The sequence below is a fragment of the Lynx canadensis genome, chromosome D2 (genome assembly GCF_007474595.2).
Source record: "Lynx canadensis isolate LIC74 chromosome D2, mLynCan4.pri.v2, whole genome shotgun sequence".
In the NCBI taxonomy this organism is placed as follows: Eukaryota; Metazoa; Chordata; class Mammalia; order Carnivora; family Felidae; genus Lynx; species Lynx canadensis.
In genome coordinates this window covers 37,161,089-37,182,558 of record NC_044313.2, presented here as the reverse complement: position 1 = coordinate 37,182,558, position 21,470 = coordinate 37,161,089, and the positions used below count along the sequence as shown (strand labels likewise).

The 21,470-nt window shown below is 38.9% G+C and overlaps 1 long non-coding RNA gene across 1 annotated transcript in view; it reads right to left on the bottom strand.

The window, feature by feature from the left end:
- Window positions 1-388: 388 nt before the first annotated feature.
- Window positions 389-21,470, bottom strand: part of LOC115527100 — a 30,444-nt gene continuing 9,362 nt past the window's right edge. Inside the window, exon 3 of the long non-coding RNA XR_003972840.2 lies at window positions 389-576. This is a non-coding gene — a long non-coding RNA (uncharacterized LOC115527100). The remainder of the gene's footprint in view (window positions 577-21,470) is intronic.

Here is a 21,470-nt window from a genome sequence, read left to right as displayed (position 1 = left end):
GGCACCAGGGATAATTTGGGGGTCAATGGATATATTCTGTATCATGATTGTGGCAGTGGTTACATATCTATATATATTGGCCAAAACTCATTGAATTGTACACTTACTTACCTTAATGAAATTAATTGTATTTAATTTATATCTCAGTAAAGCTGACCCGCAAAATAAAGGATAGAATGGTGGGAAGATAGATTTGGAGCATACTAATATGTATAATGTTCTACATTATATGATGCTTTTCTGTATACCAGTATTTCACATTGTCTCATTAAAACCAATCAACCAACCAAACAAAAACTATGATCATTCCAATAGGCCAATGAGATAAGGAAGAAGGTATGTGTCCATCTGAGAGACGAGAAAAATAGAACCACAGAAGTCAGTTAAGTGGTTTGCCCAATATCACAGAGCTGCGAATTAGCAGTGGCAGACTGTGTTCCACTTTTCATTTCTGCAGTTCTCAAACACTTAATCAAATTTGCTTACAAAAATTGAAGGAGAAGGAAGCTACATCTGAACAGATTTCATATTTGGACATAGGAATAAAGTTCCCCCACATGCTGGCTCTTCCATGACCTAGAATAAAAATAAAAAAGTGGTGACTTTAATCACAACAAGTGGAACAGCATCTCTGAGAAGCAAGAACATTTAAAAATGTCCCACCTTTGACTGCAATGCTCTTTTAAGTTGCTCTAACCCTTGAGCTTTGATTTTACTGAGAATAGAGTGTTCTACATCTCTTCCCTAGAGTTTCTGCATGTCCTACACTTTCGTGTGCTCAGATCCTTTGCCTGTGGCCTGCCTACCCGGCTCAGTAAGGCAGGTGGACTGGCTCCTGTAAGGCTGTCTTTCTCAGACCCCTGAGTCACTTGGATTCCAGCTGGCATTAGCCATTGGGCGGCACTAGTGACGGAATGGTAGAGTCTTACTCTCCTTCCCTTGGGTGGCATCTCCAAAACTGCTGCCCTTCTTCCAAAGTCTCCACCTTTGGGGGATGTGCTTGCCTTGACAGCCTCTTCTGCTGGGTGATCATAACTCCTGGGCTCCAATTAAACCACCTTTTCCCTGTTTTTCAGTCTAAGGGTGGTGGTGGCTTTGTGCTGTTGGTAATGTCTGTGTTGCTTCACTGTCCTCAGATTAGCTTCTCTGCCTCTTCCTCTTTCTCTCACCGTAGAGTCTCTCTTCTAAACACCCATGGTGGTTTCTCTTTGCTTGGTTGAACCTTGGATGAGAGACTGTCTCTGATCTTGACTCAGGATTGGACCTAGGCTTTACCCACTTTAAGGCTTTACCTACTTCATTTGGTATCCTTTTCTAGCCCACCCCTTGGGCACATTCAGTTATGACATCCATTATTCCATTATGGGCAGGTATATTTGTATTCTGAAGGCAACCTTTAGAAAATTAAAATTTATTTACCAAACTGGCTGGTCAGAAATCATCCAACGGAAATAATGTATTTAATGGATCTTGAATCTCTGAATAAACATTTAGCTGCCCATTGTTGTATAACATTTAGCATGTTAAATTAGTACGGTGGAGATTTTCTTAGTCAGCATAATTAACACTAGTTTCTGTGTAATAAATAATTCCAAATCTCAGTGGCCTAATACAATAAATATTTATTCGTTGTTCACAAAGAGTTCAATGTGGTCAGCTGGGGGTTTCTGCTCTGTGCAGTCATTCAGAACCTAGTATTGTTCTAGATGTTGACATCAGTCTCACTGAGGGGAGACAAAAGAGAGCACAGAGGATTGTGGGCTATGGACTAGGCCTAGGAGTATCAGATAGCTTTTTCCCCATCTCATTGGTCAGAACTCAAGCCAAGTGGCCCCCCTCTAATGGCAGGAGAAGCTGAGAAATGTAATTTAACTTAGTACCTAGGAGAAAAAAAAATGAGCTTGGAAAACACATGGTCAGTCTACTACAATTCGCTCTCTGGCCAATGAATTTCCCTTTTACTCTTCCTCCCATATATAGAGTAGATCCCTCTCCACCCTACCCCTGAGAATGTTATCCAAAGTCACTGAATCCAGCTAAAAGCCCTGGGAGATGCTCAGGCATCTCCATCTGGTACACATGTGGTTCTTTTTGGTTGTGTAAAAGCTAAAAAAAAAAAAAAAAAAAAAAAAAAGAGAGCTATCTGTCCTCTCTCTTTTCTCATTCCCAAATATACAGTAGCAAGCAGAGACAAATAACCTCAGTGTCCTATTTGGAAAGGGAAGAAATGAAAGACATAAAGTCAACACTGGTCCAAAGCTATAGAGCAGGCATTCCTTTCTCTGACCAGGAACTGTTTTGAAATGTCTTTGATTGTAGTCTGTTTCTATGATAGGAATTATTTCATCCATACTAGATGTTTGCCCTGCCATACAGATGGGGTCTTCAAATAAAATTTGTCTCTGCCAATATTTTTATTTTGGGAAAGATCACTTTTTTTTAAACATTTTTTTGAAATGTTTGTTTATTTTTGAGAGAGACAGAGCATGAACAGGGTGGGGCAGAGAGAGAGGGAGACACAAAATCTGAAGCAGGCTCCAGGCTCTGAGCTGTCAGCATGGAGCCCGACCTGGGGCGTGAACTCACGAACCAGGAGATCATGATCAGAGCTAAAGTCGAATGCTTAACCAACTGAGCCACCCAGGCGCCCTCCCCCCTTTTATAAGGTTACCATTTGAGCCATTTTATTTTAAATTGTTTTTTTTAACGTCTATTCATTTTTGAGAGGGAGAGAGAGACATGGCGAAGGAGGGGAAGAGAGAGAGACACACACAGAATCTGAAGCAGGCTCCAGGCTCTGAGCTGTCAGCATACAGCCCGATGCAGGACTCGAACCCACGAACCCACGAACCCACGATCTGAGCCGAAGTCGGATGCTTAACCAACTGGGCCACCCAGGCGCCCAGGGAAGATTTTTCTACATAGTTAAAAGAGGGGCAAAAGTTTCTCTCGAATGGTGCCTGCGTGGCTCAGTCAGTTAAGCATCTGTTGATTTTGGCTCAGGTCATGATCTCATGGTTAGTGAGTTTGGGCCCTGTGTCAGGGTCTGTGCTGACAGTATGGAGCCTGCTTGGATTTCTCTCTCTCTCCCTCTCTCTCTGCCCCTCGCCCGCTTGTGCACCTGCGCCCATGCGCGCGTGCTCTCTCTCTCTCAAAATAAATTAATTAAAAAAAAAGTTTCTCTTGAGCCCACAAGGTCTTAATTACCTTCAGGTCAAAACAGTCCACATGCTAAAGTGGCACATTTTGGGGAAGACTTGTCCTGAACCGCTTCATTACAATAACAATTATAACAATAACTAAAATTCACTGAGCATTTATCATGTGCCAGACACTATGCAAAGTGCTTTATATTTATTATATTCATTATAAAAACTCTATATGGTAGACTCCATAATTTCTACTTTACCAATAAGGGAATTAATGATCAGAGAAGTTAATTTGCTTAGAGTCACATAGCTAATACCCAGTGGAGCTAATATTTGAGTTTAGGTCTGTCTGACTGCAAAACTCCTGCTCTTTCTTGGTCAGTAGATTATACACTCAGATTGCAAGATGTTTCTCACCTACTTCTGGGGAGTCTTTCCAAATTTAATTCCAAAGCTGAAATCTTGCGGGTGCCTGTGGCTCAATTGGTTAAAGGTCCAACTTCTGTTCAGGTCACGATCTCACAGTTTGAGAGCTTGAGCCCCACGTCAGGCTCTGTAATGACAGTGTGGAGCCTGCTTTGGATTCTTGGCCCCTCTCCCACCGTCAAAAATAAATAAATATTAAAAAGTAAAGTTGAAATCTTGACCTCACTATTTGGCCAATACCACACTGATAATTTCTGTAGGTAAGAATCACCAATGGGTAGTAAAATTAGTGGGACAAAGTTTGATAAGAAACAGGATATAAGTATATTTTTAAAGTATCTCAACACAAGATATTTATTAATTATAAAGAGAGTAAGAGTAACTTTATAGTGGAGAAACAAGGCACAGAGCACCTAAATCACATAATTAAAGTTAACACATTAACATCATGCGACTCCTGAAATGATGCACCGAGAAGGGCACAGCATCACTTCTGTGGTATTCTTGCCAAGAATGTACAACCTGAATTTTGAATCATTAGGAAGGACATCAGATAAACCCAAATTGAAGCACATTCTACAAAATAACTGCCAGTACTCTCCAAAAGTGTCAATGTAATAAAAGACAAACACTGAGGAACTACCTTAGGTTGAAGGAGACTGAGAAAATATGAGAACTAAATGCGATGTGTGATTCTGGATTGGATCCAGGACCATAAAAAACCATTAGTGTGACAATTAGTAAATCTGAATAAGCTCTGTATATTAGTGGTATGATATCAAAGTTAATTTCCTGATTTTCATAATTGTACTCTTTTTATATAAGTTGTGAAGTTGGGTGAAGGATATATGAGGACTGATTTTTAGTTTTGGTGATGCGTTGTTGGTTGGGTTTGTTTTTTTGGGGGGCACCTTTTTTGTGAGTCTGAAATTATTTTAAAATACAAAGTTAAAAGAAAAGCCTTATCTCCCCAGTTTACTTGTTAAAAGTTGTTTACCTATCAAAATCATGTCTGAGCTAAAAGTGAATGGATTATAAGTACGTCTCCACCAGCTTTCTCGTCTGTTCTGCATTCTGTGTTCTGTCTCTAATAGGCTGTCACGTTCCTTTGTCCAGATGGTGTCATGCTCAATGGTGCCAGATCTAAGAGAGAGCTATTTACACCCTAGATAGCATACATTTGTATATTCATCATGACAATTTTCTGGCAAATGAAAGAAAAATGTTTTGTGCTAACAAAATCAATGTATTACGACAGTTTACCGTCATATGGAAGTAAAGTGTCTTGGGAAGGGCATTTTTCCCCTTAATTCACATAAAAGAACATTATAAGCCAGTGGTAGCCCTGCAGGCACTCCATTCCTTCCAAAGCTACCACCAAGGGTACAACCTCTCTTCCTCTACATTAGCTCTCATCACAGGCTATCTCCTGGCAGGAGGGATAACCCTTTTCCTCATCCAACCCTCAGCAACAGAATGGAAACCTTCGGTCAGATTTTGAAATGTCCTGAGGCATGATGTCCCCAGGTTGGCTGTGGGACCAGCCAATATGTAAAGAGGAATTGTAACAGGAGCAATTGTTAGACCTCAGTGTTGTGAGATGGATAGGTGATTCTCAAAGTTTTCCCCAAGGGTTGGTGAACAGCAGGGAGAGTTATATCAGGTAGGATGCTATGGGCTGCCAGTTACAGAAAAATCGAGTTCAAACTAGCTTAAACAATGATGTTTATTAATAGGCAAATCCAGAGTTCAGAAGGGTTCCAGGCCCAATGCCATGAGGGCTCCATTCCATTTATTTGGTATTCTCTTGATTTAGTCTTTCTTTGTGCAACAATTTTGTCTCCAGACTAGGACTCTCATGGCTAATAAGTGACTTACAGGAAACAATGGGGACCTACATTACTTTGTTCATATTCCACAGGAGAAAAAGAAAACCTTTCACCCAGTTGTCCTACAGAAACCTTTCCCTTCAATCTGATGCAACTTAGGTCACCTTCTCACTCCTCTAGCAACAACACTCCTCAAGGGAAAACTGTACTGTGTATGACTGAAGTCTGAGTTCCTAAACTATTCAATGGCAAGGTAGTGGGATTACCAAGAACGGTTTAGAGTGAGATACACTTCCAAAGCTGAGGATAAGGTCAAATTCTGTTGAATCTTCTGATGGAAGAGTAAACACCTGACCAAAACCAGGGCTTTGTCAGGAAAAGAAATGGTGACAATGGAAGCTGGGAAGTGAATTCCTGCCCATTGTGAATCTAGGGTGTTGGTCTAACATGACCCTCCACAAACAGGATGCTTTCTTGCCATTTCTACTTTTTTTTTTTTAATGTTTATTTATTTTTGAGAGACAGAGAAAGATAGAGCACAAGGGGGGGAGGGGCAGAGAGAGAGGGAGACACAGAATCTGAAGCAGGCTCCAGGCTCTGAGCTGTCAGCACAGGGCCCCATTCGGGGGCTTGAACCCACCAGCCGTGAGATCACGACCTGAGCCCAAGTCGGAAGCTTAGCCGACTGAGCCACCCAGGCTCCCCGCCATTTCTTCTTTTTTAAAATATGAGTTCTACCATTGTGGAAAATAGTATGGAGGTTTTTCAAAAAGTTAAAAATAGAATCATCAGATGATCCCACAATCCCACTGCTGGGTATATATCCAAAGGAACTGAAAGTAGGATCTCAAAGAGATATTTGCATACCTGTGTTCCAAGCAGCACTATTCACATTAACCAAGAGGTAGAAGTAACTCAAATGTCCACCAATAGATGAGTGAATAAAAAAAATTGTGTGTGTGTGTGTATATATATATAGTGTGTGTATATATATATGTACACATATGTATATTATATTATATACATATATATGAATATTATTCAGCCTTAAAAAGGAAGGAGAACCCATCATAAGCTATAACATGGATGGACCTTAAGAACATTATGCTAAATGAAATAAACCAGTCACAAAAAGACAAACATCGTAGAATTCTATTTATATGAGGTATCTAAATAGTCAAATTTATAGAAAAACAAAGCAGAATGGTGGTTACCAGGGGGTGGGGCAGGGGGAAGGAAGCGTTGTTCAATGGGTATAAAGTTTCAGGTTTGTAAGATAAAACTGTTCTGGAGATTTGTTTCATAACAACGTAAATATACTTACCACTACTGAACTGTACGCTTAAAAAGAGTTGAGATGGCAAATTTTATGTCACGCACTTTTTCCATCACAATACAATCTTTAATTTTGGAAAAAAGCAGGTTATAGTAGCTCCTCAAAAAAATCCATTTTTAAACATAAAATATGTTTCCGATAAAGAAAGAAAAGATAGAAAAGGAATAGAACTCATTTCAAATATTGCAAAGAAAAAGAAAAAGAAGGAAAATAATGCCAACATGCTCAGTGATAAAGGACTGTTTTCTTTTTGTATTATACAAAATACAAGCACATGATACGCATACTTAAAATGGAGCGTGGAAGCAGATACATGTCCTAGAAATTCTATGCTAAAAGCAAAGCAAGGTTTGCTTACATATTCTTATATATTCATACAGATACTGCCTTTTTTTTTTTTTTGAGAGAGAGCACTAGTGGGGGAGGGGCAGAGAGAGACAGGGAGGGAGAGAATCTCAAGCAGACTCTATGTGCAGCTCAGAGCCAACATGGGGCTTGATCTCACAACCCTGAGATCATGAGCTGAGCCGAAATCAAGAGTCAGATGCTTAACTAACTGAGCCACCTAGGCACCCCAAGACACTGTTTTCTTATGTATACATCTGGAAGATGTAAACTTAAGTACCACAAAAGACCACCACAAGTGCTACCAATGCGGGTTGCATCTACAATTCATAAAAATGTCAATGAAATCATTTTCTCTTGAACTACATTTCATTTTTGAAATCCTTTTCCTGTTTTATCTTAAAAATTCATATGTATTTCTGGTTCTACTTCCTATGTCTGGGCTGGGTTTATTTTAGAGTGAATCTTCTCTTTCAATTTTGTGGAAAATTCCTATAAGAAGATATTTATCTTATGACATCCTCAAACCCCTGGCACTTAGCCACATATGCCACTGTTTCAGTTTGAGGCAAGATATGGAATCTAGACGAATGGATTTTCTGGAAGATAGTCTCTCTAGGGAACTAATTAAGTGACTTTTTAAACAATTAATTAATTTTTAAAATGTTTTTATTTCTTTTTGAGAGAGCCCATGTGAGCGGGGTAGGGGCAGGGAGAAGGGGGAGGTGCACAGAATCCCAACCGGGCTTTGTGCTGATAGCAGAGAGCCTGATGAAGGGCTTGAACTCACAAACCAGGAGATCATGACCTGGGCCGAAGTAGGACACTCAACCGATTGAGCCACACAGGTACCTCTGAGTTTCTACCTTTTTTAAATAGGGGAAATGCTTATTTTATAACAATAAGCAAAAAAGAAAAAAGAGAATTCAATAGTTGACCATTACTACAAAAGAAATGGGCAACGGTAATGATGGTGGAAATGTGAAACACATGTATACAATATCCCAAAAGAAAGAGATGAAAATATGAACAGTGGTATTCTTTGGGTGGTATATCTGCAGGAGAGTTTTTCTTTGTACTTTCAATTTTTTTGATTTTTTTTTCCCCACCATTTATGTGATATGTTTAAAATGTTTCGTAAGGGAAAGTGAACTGGGGTAAACACAAAGATTGTGGGTCCCAGGGTCTCCCTTAATGTAAACCTGAACATTACAACCCCTATTTTGGCTGTTCAGAGGACTCACTCCACCTCCCCCGTTCCTGCTTTTTTATTTTGAGTGTGTTTTTGACAGTCGAGGTCAGTATAAAAATACTACTGCACACAGAAAAATAAAGACCCAAAATTAAGTGGCTGTGTTCTCAGTGACTTAACTCCTTAGCCTTTAGAAAATTGATTTGAGTAATAACAAACGTTGCAAGTAAATTAATTAATTTATTAGTATTACTTTTAAAAATTTTTAATGTTTATTATTAAGAGAGAGAGTGCAAGCAGGGGAGAGGCAGAGAGGGAGGGAGACAGAGAATCCGCACGGTCGGCACAAAGCCTGACATGGGGCTCGAACCCACAAGTGGTGAGATCATGACCTGAGCCGAAGTCAGATGCTCAACTGACTGTGCCACCCAGGCACCCCGCAAGTAAATTAATTTAGAACAAAATAAAATTCTTGGTTGGAACAGGATTAAAACAAGTGTTGCATCTAGAAATATGAAATTATTGTTCAAAGGAATATAATTCAAAAATCCCCTGAAAGCACATCCATGTGTAAAAAGTCATTTTGTTTTACTTCTCCCTTACATAATGTATGTATTACAAATTCGAGAAGGTGCTTGGGTTTGTTCCATTTAAATGCTCTTTGACAGTGTTGTCACTGTGTTTCTGGCAAGCACCACTTTACATAAGCATAAACCATATGGAAATGCCAAGATTAGAATAACTTGGATTCTATCCTTGGGACACGCTGTGTTTATCAGTATAACATGACGGATCGTCCCTCTGTGGGTGAGAGAGGTCCGGGTTTGGACTGCAAGCTCATCTCTGTGAAGACTCAAGTCCCAGGATCTCATCCACTGGTGATCTCCATCAGAGAAGCCAGGGGGCCACTCTCATTTGGGATCTGCAGCTGCTGCTCTCCCCTGCCCAGGGGCACCTGCCCCGCAGCAACTGGGGCGCCCAGGGGTTCTCTTCAGGTGGTCTGCATAACCGCAAGAATGCTGTGGATCCTAGCTCTGCCTCTTACTACTGTGGGCTTTGGATCATTCAGTGACCTCGTTTTTGTGGCAGAAAAATTTACTGAGAATCAATTTCTCATATTCTCCATATCCTCACCACTCCCTTGCCAAGAAGGGTCTTGGTATTTTCTTGCCTCAGAGTTTTTTTGCACAAGGAAAGCATCCACTTCCAGGGAGCAGCTTTTATTTTAGAAAAGTTTAAACTCTGCTAGATTCTGCTAGGTGTCCCTAGGAGGAGAGGAGAAAGGGAGACTCTTTGAGGGTAACAGGAAGGAAGAGACAAACACCTCCCTGTCACTAAAAAAAAGGGATGCTCGAGGAGGCAGCCAGTGCTCAGAGAGGATAGCTGTGCGGCTGGAGATTCTGAACCCTAGGGACTGGGACTCCAACCTCTCAAAGATCTTTGACATCCTACATCGCACAGAGCTGTGGTGTGTCCCAATCCAGTGGAAATTTTTCTGGTACAGAAAGTGGGCATCTAGCAGATAGATTCTTGTGCAAATCGCAGAGGGATGACAGGACAGGCCTTCTCCATGCTTCAGCACGCTGGGCAAGATCCAGAATCTTGCGAGGAAAGCCCCCTGAATGGTTTGGATGTCATTTCCTACCATTGTAGTGGAATCATGCTAGTTTTAATTAAATTAAAAATAAAATAAATGGGTATTTCTTACACATTTGGTATTGTGTATATTCCTGCTATGTGTGTCTGAGCCTCTATTTCTTCATCATGTCCTGGAGATCAAAACACTTGTCTCACAGGTTGAGGGGATTAAGCGAGGTTAACAGGTGAGGCCCAGAGAATGCTTAAGCATATTTATTAGGTCCTCAGTTGCCACTGATTCTCTGAAATCTATCTATATATTTTTACTTGTTTCCAAGATGAGATTGCTTGTACAAATGGCAGAAGTTGGTACCAGAACTTATGGAAGGCCTTGGGCTAGGGAAGGTCAAGAGGCAATGATTTTAATAGTTACGATAGCTACCATTTACTAAGAACCTATTATGGGTCAGACACTCCTGGACTATAAATCATGTCAGTGGTTTTTAAACTGTTCTGCGGAGTTGTGAGATTTGGTGGAGGGGGTCAGGAGCTGCAGTGGAGAGCAAAAGGGAGACCAATAAGTTCATATTCAGGGTCACCTTCTCTTCTTCAACTACATCAGTTTTGCTTTTACCTGTTTAATATATTGATCCTCTAGATATGATTTTGTTTGAAATGTAGTATGTCTGTTAAACACATTTGAAAACTACAATGGGGTTGGATCCAGATGGCAGTAAAAACAAACACATGTTCATCTAGACTTCCTCTCCAGGCTTAACCCTAAAACGAATCTAAAGTGCATATATAAATATATATACAGATATTTGAAGATCATGCTGACTTACAAGATGACTTAATTACTCTCAATGGACCAAAAATTCTGCAGGAACTGGTGAAAGACAGAAAGTAGAACTGGGATGACATGGAGGGAGGGAACCACTGTCCAGTATTAGTGAAGACGGCACCTGTAAACTGTGAGAGAGGCTTCAGCTTGGGGCAAGTGGATATGGGGAACAGGAGGCAGTCCCAATCCAACATTTAGTATGATTTGGGTTAACATTACGGCAGTAGGTACAGTCAGGTTCCTTCTTCCAGCTGTGCTATGCAGCAAATAGCAAAGACAATTCCAATGAAAAGGACTACTTGGGCCTTACCAGCAGGGAAGTACCCAAGGGGCACTGTACCCCCAAAAGAAAATGGGAGTTCCAATGCCTACAGAAGTTGCTAATGATCTACTCAGTCAGGTAGTATATCCTACCTCTCCCCTAGAACCATAAGAAGCAAAAAAATGTGCTCAGACATATGGGCAGGCTAATAGGTAATTGAAAATGCAAACAGGACACAACGAAGAATCATCAAACATTTGAAGAAAATCAAAGAGGAGTTCCAGAAGGACAGACTAAAGGGAATGGAGGAGAGAAAATAGTAAAGAAAAAAAAAAAAGAATAAAATATCTCATTGTCAATGAAAGACAGGAAACTCCCAATGAAAGGGTCCATGAATGCCACTTAGAATGAACAGAAAAAGAAAAAAACCTCAGATCACACCTAGACATTTGATGGTAACATTTTAGAAAACTAAGGATAGATGATATTTTAAAAAACTATCCTTATATAGGGGTGCCGGGGTGGCTCAGTTGGTTAAGCATCCGACTTCGGCTTAGGTCATGATCTCAGGGCTCGTGGGTTCGAGCCCCGTGTCAGGCTCTGTGCTGACAGCTCAGAGCCTGGAGCCTGCTTTGGATTCTGTATCTCTCTCTCTCTCTCTGGCCCTCCCCCACTCATGCTCTGTCTCTTTCTCAAAAATAAATAAACGTTTAAAAAAATTATCTCTAGATAAGGAAATTAGCAGTCAATGTAAGGTGTATTATTTGGGAGAGGAAGAAGAATATTATCTTTCATTAGAATTTTGTAAAAGTTACAGAAATATCCTGAAATAACATAGGAATAGGGTCCATAAATTCAATTACATGCATCTAGTTCCTAGGGTCTGGTTCACAGTACAAAGTAAGGTGTCTTCTGATGACATATATCAGTGGGGCAGACCTTTAATCATGTGCCTGGCTGAGATTTCCAGCGCAGAACAGTGACTCCAGGCATTTCTCAGTTCACACCTGTTTCAGGGACTGATCACAGGAGACTGGATAATACGGACAACAGAGAGCCCACCGTTCTCATCCCTACAAGACGGAGCTGCTACTGTTTGCCTCCCCACTGAGACTCTCTGTCCCTTGCATTGCATGCCTTTCCCGATTTCGCTCACCCCAACCCCAAAGCAGCGCTCCGTGGAGAATGGGAACCAATGGTCAGTCAGGGTATATATGGGTTCACAGGATGGTGAGGATCAACTATTCCTTATAAGAGCAGCCAGTAGAGAGCTGGGTCATGAGCCAATGGGAAAAGAGGGGCAGTTCTGATGGGGAAGCAGTGAAGACAACAGGGAAAGGAAGGCTGGTGTGGCAGAGAGGCTGCAGGATAATGTTACCCAGGGCCTGGAAGTAGCAAGTTCTAGAAATAAAGAGGATAAGCTGAGTGCAGTATAGGAAATCAGATTTGGTTAGATCAAATAGGACAGATATGGGAAAATGCTCCCAATACAGTGTTAATTAGAAATAACACGGTCAAAAGTCCCCTGTGAATTTAGTTTGATCCTTGAGTATGTGAGTATTTTCTTTGTATCTGCTATATGCCTGCTATTGTGGGATGCTGAGCAGAGTAGAGAACAGGAATGAATGCACATGGTTTCCACCCTCCTAGGGTTTACAGTTTAGGACAATAGATAGCAGAGAGTAAACAAATGTTAAGAGTGATTATCACAGGTTGTAAGATAAAGGTGAGTTTATTTTCTTCTTTATAAGTAATATTTTCCATATATTCTGCATAGTTGTCATATGCCTTTTATAATGAAAGAAAAGCAAGAAATCTTATAGACACTACAAAGAAACCAAAACAAAAGGAGACCAACCTATAGGGGGTCAACTGACATTCATCAGGCTAATAATAGTTTTATTTGTAAAACAAAATGCCAATTTTATTCACTCAGCTATCTTCAAAGTTTTATGATAGCAGCTGAGGATATACACAGAGGATTAGGAATAAATCCTTACTCACAAGGAAGATTAAAATATTGTTTATGGGGTGCTAATGGCAGAGGGAACTGAAGAAATGGTTAGCAGACAGATAACCAATTATGTCTCTTTGTCGAATAATGTAAAGGCTAATTAGAGGTGTATGTATTTTATGAAACCAGTGTAACTTGTTGTAGCATAACATTTTCTATCCTCCAATTTGGGAATGCTTCAATCTTTTGGATGAAGATTTAAGAGATACTCTAGTACCTATCAGCAGCATATTGCCAAAGGATCTCTTAAGCTGATAAAATCTGAAGAATGCTTATTATTACTGTGCAAGGTCAATTTATTAACTTCAAAAAGACCTTGTCCTACATTTTCCTTTTAAGAGTAGGGGAATGGAATAGTAATGGTAGCAATTATATTTAATGAGCATTTATTCTGTGCCAGGCATTTTACATTAATTATCTTATTGGGTCTTCACAACAAACTTGAAGGTAAATATTACAGGTCCACAATCTCTTATCCATAACCCTGGGGACCAGATGTATTTTGGAAATGAAACTTTTTGGAACTTATAAAGAAATTGGGAATATGGTACATACACTATTAATTTTGTAACATTCCAAATGGTTACAAAACTCATTATTTCTGCAGAGAGATGTATGAAAATTCACACTAAATGGAATAAAGACCATAAATAATGTTACAATTTATTTACATAAATAAATCCATTGGCAAATAAAATTTGTTGGTAAATAAATTTATTGGTAAATGGAATGGCGGGATAAATATAGGCCATAAGTAGGTAAGCTTCTTATTTCTTTTGTTGCTTATGATAAATATTTTTTAGGGGTGCCTGGGTGGCTCAGTTGGTTAAGCATCCAACTTCAGCTCAGGTCATGATCTCACGGTTCGTGGGTTCGAGCCCTGCATCGGGCTCCGTGCTGACAGCTCAGAACCTGGAGCCTGCTTCTTCCTCTCTCTCTGCCCCTCACCTGCTCATTCTCTCTCTCTCTCTCTCGCTCTCTCTCTCTCAAAAATAAATAAACACTAAAAAATTTTAAAAATATTTTTAAATAATATTTTAAATTTATATTTATGAAAACTAACCGATAACACATACAATAAATATTTATCACTTCTAGTTGTTTGAGAATCTTGGAGAAGAGGTTACACTGGTGGTATCCTTACCTATGAAACCAGGTTGGAGCTGGACGTCTGATAAGGACCCAGGAATGGGATTCTCAAGTGATGAAGAGGCATTAACCACATAGGGCCTTTCTAAAGACTTTCCCCACTCTCACTGGTCTCCTTAACATAGGATTCCGTCTAAGCAGTTTCTCTTTAATTGAATAAACGGCCATGATCTCTTGCTCACTGATACATGCACATTGTTCAAGGCTAGCAATTAATCGATCACACATTTTCAGACTTTTTTCGCCTACACTCACGTCATCATCATCACATAACAGATACATCATTTTCAATGTATAGCATTTCTTCCATGTCGGCTTCTTCCAACTTATTTACACTTCTGGCTGATAAACTTTTGGCATAAGTAATGAGTTTTGATAACATCTTCTCATCATAATCTCTGAATCCTTGAAAATCTTCACTGGCCAGGTCATTTTCAAACACCATTGGAGCCCAAAGCCTGTGCCAAGCATTAGTTAATGTTGACTTATCAACATCATTCCAAGCATTAGCAACGCGTCGATGGCATCTTTAATACTAAATTTTTTTTTTAAAGTATTGAATTTTCGGGCATTTGTTAACTGAAGCAAATGTGCTGGTGAAAAAAAGTGATAGCTCTTCCTAGGGCATAGGGTTCCTTGGTCACAAGGCTGTATTTTGGATGTCATGTTAGAGTGGGGGGAGGATAGTAAATGCCAAAAACATTACTTTTCACAAGAATTTCAGGAAGGGGAAGTGCAGAATGGTTGTCTAAGAACAATAAAATTTTGCAATTGTCTTGCAGTCCAGCTTGCTTGCTGGGAGCTTGTACTTACTGAACCAATCAGAAAAGATTTCTCTTGTTACCCATGCTTTCCTGTTTGCATAATAATGCACAGGTAGACTGCACACAGCCTGTAAACATTTTGGATACAGGCTTTTTCCAGTCCCTGCCAATTTTGTCTCGTGTGTGCCTGCAGCATTAGCACACCCAACAGTCAACTTTTGCTTGGCATCTTTGAAATCTGCTGGTGCCCTTTTGTGAGCCATTGTTCAGGTTTTTCTAGAAACATAGTGCCAGTACAGAGCTGTTTCATCAGCATTGTGCATTTGTTCAGGGCTAAGGTTTTCATCAGATGTCACCTTAGCGAACCCACCAATGCGATTTTCAAGGGTTTCATAATCAGTAGGAGCTTTTTCACATATTTTAGGATGCTTGATACCGCGACACTTTTTAAATTTCTGCAGCCAGCCTTCTGAATATTTCACTTTCAAGGTTTAGTTCTCCATGGCACATTCTAGCTTGTTTCACAACCAACAAGCCAGCCAGTGGCGTGGCTTTACTTCTTTGTTGTTGGATGCATTCAATCAACACACACGCAAGATCTTCATTTTTGGCCCTGGGCCGTGTGTTTCTATTTTTCACTAGTTCCTGGTGTTGACTGTCATCACACAATTTCAACAACTCGCCTTTCTGTTTCTTTAAGTCAGAGGTGGTGGTTTCCGCAGCACAGTCTTCAGTAACATGTCTCACAGACACACCATCATCGATCTTCCATTTTCTGAGCTACTGATAAAGCCTGATGGCTTCCTTTTCTTCTTCTCACTGTTAACCCGTATCTTTAATGCTTTGGGGAACGTTCACAGTAAAATGAATCCCTAAGTCACAGAGTGTCAGCAAACAGCAGAGGGTGTGTGTGATAAATATGAGTGCTGAGACATAACTGAGGCTTCAAGTCTGTCCATGGCCACCTCTGCTGCCAAACAGTCCCGGTGCCAAGCTGACAAAAATACTTGCGGGTTCCAGAGAGTTTTTGCCTTTTTTTTTTTTTTAACCCTACTTAGGAATTGCAGAGTGCAGATTATGAACTTGTACTAAAAATATCGTTTTAATGATGAAAAGACTGAGGCTCAATTAGTAACTTGTCCAAGGCAATGCAACCACGCTTTGTCTTTTCTGCCTCTATTCAGTTTTCTAAAATCTGGTCACTTTGTTGGACAAAGGACTTTTGTTCTGGTATTATTGTCTGCCAGGATGATTTGGGTTGAAATATTTTTAGCAAAGGAACTTGATACTCTTGGCTGTTTGACTGGCACAGTCAATAACTGAGCCCCATGCTGAATAATGTGAGGATGTCTTGGCAAGAAATGGTTACAAATGCTAAATTTATAGTCATTGAATATAGATGTTTCTTTTTGTACCAAATTATCTGTTTGGTACTTATGTGCCTAGTTACTTATTGCCCCACAATGAGCAATCAGGAAAGATGAAAGAAAACCACTCATTTCCGATTACATCCCAAACACTCCCACAAATTTCCCTTAAATATCCACTCATTTGAAAGGTTTTTGGTTTGTTTTTTAACGGTTCTACAAATTATATATCCCAACTGTGGCTCAGAATTATTGTTAATCAAGTTCAGAATTAAAACATATTTTAGGCACTCTACTAATATATTTCTTTCAACTCAGAATTCATGAGAATTTTGAAGGACTTCTGTGGGTTGGGCCCTATGTCACGTGTTATTTTATAAGTTCTTTTTGGATAGCTAGCTTTTCTTACTCATTCCCATCATTCCCATATTTGTTTATATCCTCATCAAACATTTAATACGAACTACATACAGGTTTCCCCTGCTATCTGAAAGTAGCGTTCCTATGAAATCTTTTGAAAGCCAAATGGCATAAAGCATAGAAACAATTACCATTAATTTATACGGAAAAATTTTTGAGTGTTCCCAGACCCCAGAAATAACCTCTCTTAGGCTTTTCTGATACCTTAGGATATAGCTGTCAAACGTACAGAATAAATCTAGATGAAGCACAGATGCTCCCAAACAGTTCAAAGCTACGGCCGATGAAATGCTGAGTGTAGTTCCTGAAGAAGGCGCTTGGTGGCGCCACTCTAGTTGCCGGGGCTCGTGCTGCTTCTGTAAGGGCTTAACTGCCAAACAGCTGAACACTATTTTCGCTTTTTCTCATGACAGCAAAAATCCTCTTTGGATTTCTTTTATTTTCTTTTTAAGTTTATTTATTTATTTAGAGAGAGAGTGAGAGAGAGCACGAGGACGTGGGGGAGAGGGAAGGGGCACAGAGTCAGACTGAGGGCTCGAACTCCTGAACCCCAAGATCATGACCTGAGCAGAAATCAAGGGTTGGTCACTTATCTGACTGAGCCACTCAGCCACTTCTGGATTTCTTTTGGTTAGTGAAAACAGTGCTAATATAGATCTTTTGTAAAAGTGAAGTGCAAAACATGAACTTTTGAAAAAGGGGGGGGGGGTGCCTGTATTATAGAAGGCTGAAGACTTTTGATTTGGCCCCAAGTCCTTCTCTCTTTTCCCGTTAGGTACAAGCATGGTTCTTAGGGCGGAGGGGTTTATGGAATGAGTTAAAGCACAGGTCCTGTCATCCCAGAAGAGTTTACACAACCTACTAGATAAATACGAGAGTGTATAAAATCCAATGAGGATTCTCTCCCTTAGGAGTGGAAGAGATCATATTCGTTAGGTGGGGTTACGTCACTCTCCTATTATTTTCCAACACTGGTCTCTCCTGTTAGATTGTAATAATAACTACTATTTAATGGGTGTTTTTGTCTGCCAGGCTGGCACAGAGAGAAGCTGGCATTTAAGAAGCATCAGATTCAGAAAGGTGTGTTGACCTTGCCTAATGTCACAAACTTCAAACTGACAGAGCTTGGAATCCACCCATCTATTTGACTATAACGCCCTACCTGTATTTCTTACTTCAACATACTCTTTCCTTTTTCTTGACCAAACATTCTGCATTCTCACTTCTCCCTTCACTGTAGTTTAATCTCCTACTTTATGGTGCATTGTTCCAAGGAGTAAACATCTCCTGGTTGCCCAACAAAAGAACAATTCAAATGACTGGTTTGGGGGAAGCCTCCTTGAACAATTAATCAAAACACATAGAAACCTACCTGATGCTTGTCTTTCTTCTACGGATTTCTATTAAGAGTTAAGCGTTGCTTTGGAACCAGAGTATTTTGGCCAGTAGTGTTGGGATATTCTGAATTAAATTAGAATGGACAGTGAAATGACTGTGCCTCTGGCTCTTTTTGGACTCTATCAAAGAATGCTCTTGGGAGAGAGTTCTATGACAGCAAATCAAAGAGCTTAAAAAAAAGCCCACCTTAGCACTTGTCATTAGCTGGAAAGAAAAGCATCACCAAATAGCCTGAACAGTAGTGGTAGCAATGCTGATTATTTCTTAGTGTAACAAATGTTTTTTAGAAATACCAATTTTTAAAAGAGACATTGGGTAGCACTCACAGATAAAATTTTTACAAGGTTTCTCTCAGATTAGTTATATATCAGCCAATAAAGTAGTGAAACCTATTTTATCAAACCGGATCACGAGATATTTATTCTGATTATACTCAATTCCTATTTTATTTCATCCTCTGAATTATTTTTTACCATCTCCCCATAACAACACCTGAATTTGCCAGCTGCTGAACCAATTAGTTATTAGCTATGTGACAGACATTGGCTATCTGCTCATCAACTGGGTTTCCTCTTCCTGAGTGTGTAGGAATCTCAGTGTGTAGGAAAACCGCATTTCTCATTCTCCCCTGCAGTTAGACTGGGTTCCTTCCAAAGGAATATGAGCAGCAGGAATGTACACGACTTGCAGGCCTAGTTATAAATCCTTCTGGCACCCTTATTCAAGCGGTCTCTTTGCCTTCAGATAGGTCCACAGAGGTCAATACTGCAGATTACCAACTGAGAGGAACCAAGCCAGTATTTTCAAGGCAGTTGCCCAGCACAGTCACCCTACTCACAACGGGGCTATGTATGAAACGAATGAGGAATAAACCAGTTGGAGCTGTTGTTTTACAGCAGCTAGCTTTAATTACCCTAATTAGCATATACCTTTATCTTCTATTAAACACAAAAAAGTTTGGTTGTGATCTCTAATGCAATTAATGACTATCTCTGAGTTTTAAGCATGCTTTGTATTATATTAAAAAATTTAATATCAGAGTTCAAATTATACATCTGTACGTTTCCTAAAGAATATCACACCTATTCCCCTACTCTTGCTTCATCAGTAACTTCTAGTTTTAGCCGGATACTACATTGCCAAAACTGCAGATGAATAAAAAATGTACTACTTTGTTTCAATTAACTAATGTAAAATTAATTATATTAGACCTGTATCATTTTAATACTGATTGCTTTTGGAAATATACAACACAGATTCTATAACTTACTTCTCAGTGTTTTTGATACTATTCCTTAAAACAGACGTTAAGACAGTTATTTAAATTGAAAAATAAAATCAGACTTTTTCTGACAAAATAAATCTTACAATGTTCGTACAAACTGATAAGTCTGACAGTGAGGACTGGCTTTGTCAATTATGTTATATGACATTTTTCCATACACTCAGTAAATGAAACCTTAAAGATTTTGACATAAATATATTTCAAACATATGATGAAAGAAATTTTATAAAAAATTTTGCATTTGCACAGACATTGAAATATTTCCATTTTTACTGAGTATATTGGTTTAAATGAGTGGTGCCGAGTAAAAGAGTAAAAGATGCAATTAATAGTCACTTGTTAATTTTTGATAAAGCCTTTTTGGTGTAGTTTAAGAGTTTGAGATTCTAGGGGCTCACTCGGTTAAGCGTCTGACTTCAACTCAGGTCATGATCTCCCGGTTTGTGAGTTTGAGCTCCGCATCAGGCTCTGTACTGACAGCTCAGAGCCTGGAGCCTGCTTTGGATTCTGTGTCTCCCTCTCTGTCTGCCCCTTCCCCACTCACGCTCTGTCTCTCTAAAAAATAAACATTAAAAAAAAAAAAAGTTTGAGACTCTAATGTCTGTATAATAAAACTCTTTTTTTTAAGGTTTACATAATTAAAAAATGTTTGATGTTTATTTAGTTTTGAGAAAGAGAGAGAGAGCTAATTTACAGCTTTCAACAAAATTAAAATAGGACCTAATTGAACTGTTAGGTGATAAGTCTTTAAAAATAATCTCAGATAATGAGTCACTCTTGTATTTGGCATGTAATTTGAAAGAAGTTTAAACAATTTGGTGATGTTGTCATAAAGTCTTTCTACTCCTACATTATTTTTGTGTACAAGGCAATTATATGCTTACATATATAAAAATGAAAAACAGCAATAGAAGTGGTACTCTTTTCCATTTTAGATATAATATTCTTCCATGAGCACATGAACTAATGGAAAAATAAATCCCCATTAATCCTTATAAGAGGTATATTTCTGAAAAATTCTACTTAGTTGTTTAGTAACTACCAAAAATATTTAATGTATTTATATTGTTTTAACTACTTGAATAATAATGATGATGATGATGATGATGATAATCATGTTAACTACAGAAGTGTGTTTTTAACTTAGAGGGAATAAAAAAAATAAAATCTGTATAAGAATTTTTGTTTGAGAGACACGATAAGGTATTAATAAAAGCCTTTTGAACACAAACCCTTCATTAGGGTAAATTTATATTAGGGTAAAAATCTGGGAGAAATGGAATAACAGGAGTTCTGGAAATAAAAAGGAAACAATGCTAATTTTCTGATTGCGAAAGATGAGCTTATTCATGTGCTTAAAAAAAATGTGTGTTAGTCTTGAAGTTGCTAATATGAGATCATACTATACTAATTATTTATAACTTGGTATTTTTTCTTGCGTATCTATTTTTAAAAATTGGCTATTTGTGCTGTGTATTCATATTCTGGCTCTGCCATTTACTAATGATGAATGCTTGGGTGTGTCACTTAATTTTTCAGAACGTTGTTTCTTCCCCCCATATAAAATGAAAAATTTGAACCAGATCATTGGGCCTCTTATGTCCCTAATATTATATACCTCTGTGACCAAAGGCTCAGAAATATTCCTTTAGATAACTGAAAACAAAAATTATGTAAGTATGCATTTTTCTTCTTCCTTCTCATTTTCCTTCTTCCCTCCCTCTCCTTCTTCCCAATATCACTAAGGCCTTGTTGATATATATCAAAGATTGTATTTTTTAAGGAATTTATTTTAATTGGTCTCATTATTTATCAATTAATTATGGTAATGTAATGGCTTCCCTTAACCAAAAATAGTCATACTATTCATACCATCATTATTTTCCCTAGTAATTGAAATCTGAAAAGCACAATATTTTCTATAATAAAAAGATCATATTGGCATGATCCTACTTTCTCCTTCTGAGGAAACTAGAATCTTGAAATAGCTCATCAAAATAAAACTTTTTGGCATAGATAAATGCACCAGAAAGCCTATAATTATTGTTGAATATGTATGTGAGGTCCACTAGCACTGCCCTGTGCTATTTTCAAAACAATGCAAGATATGAT